Source organism: Octodon degus, unplaced genomic scaffold, assembly GCF_000260255.1.
Source record: "Octodon degus isolate 3935 unplaced genomic scaffold, OctDeg1.0 scaffold00031, whole genome shotgun sequence".
NCBI classification, from domain to species: Eukaryota; Metazoa; Chordata; class Mammalia; order Rodentia; family Octodontidae; genus Octodon; species Octodon degus.
The window spans coordinates 11,344,537-11,344,967 of record NW_004524607.1 but is presented as its reverse complement, the minus strand read 5'-3'; positions in this window follow the sequence as shown (position 1 = coordinate 11,344,967).

The window sequence follows — 431 nt, the reverse complement described above, 5'->3', positions numbered from 1 at the left end:
GGGCAGGCTGGCAGGGCAGGCCTGGGGATCGAACCCCCAGCCCTTGTGCCTGCTTGCAGGTGCTTTAATCCGCTGAGCTATTTGTTTTTGTTTTTGTTTAGGGAAGGGTCTACAGGGTGTTCAGGGTCTCACTACTAGATCAAACTCATAGTGATCCGCCTGTTTACAGCCTCCCAAGAGCTGGGATTACAGGCATGCACCCCCACGTCCCCACTGAGCTATTTGGCTGGCCCTTGAAAAAAATAAGTTTTTACAACAGGACATCACTGTCACATCTTTTCTACAGATACTCAATCCAGTGTACCTCTGGACAAGATACCAACAATTGTGTATGTTTTCTGTGGCTGCGTCTAAATCTTCACAGAGGTCAAAATTATTTGATTTTTTCTTTCTTTCTTTTTTTTGAGGTACTGGGGATTAAACTCAGGACC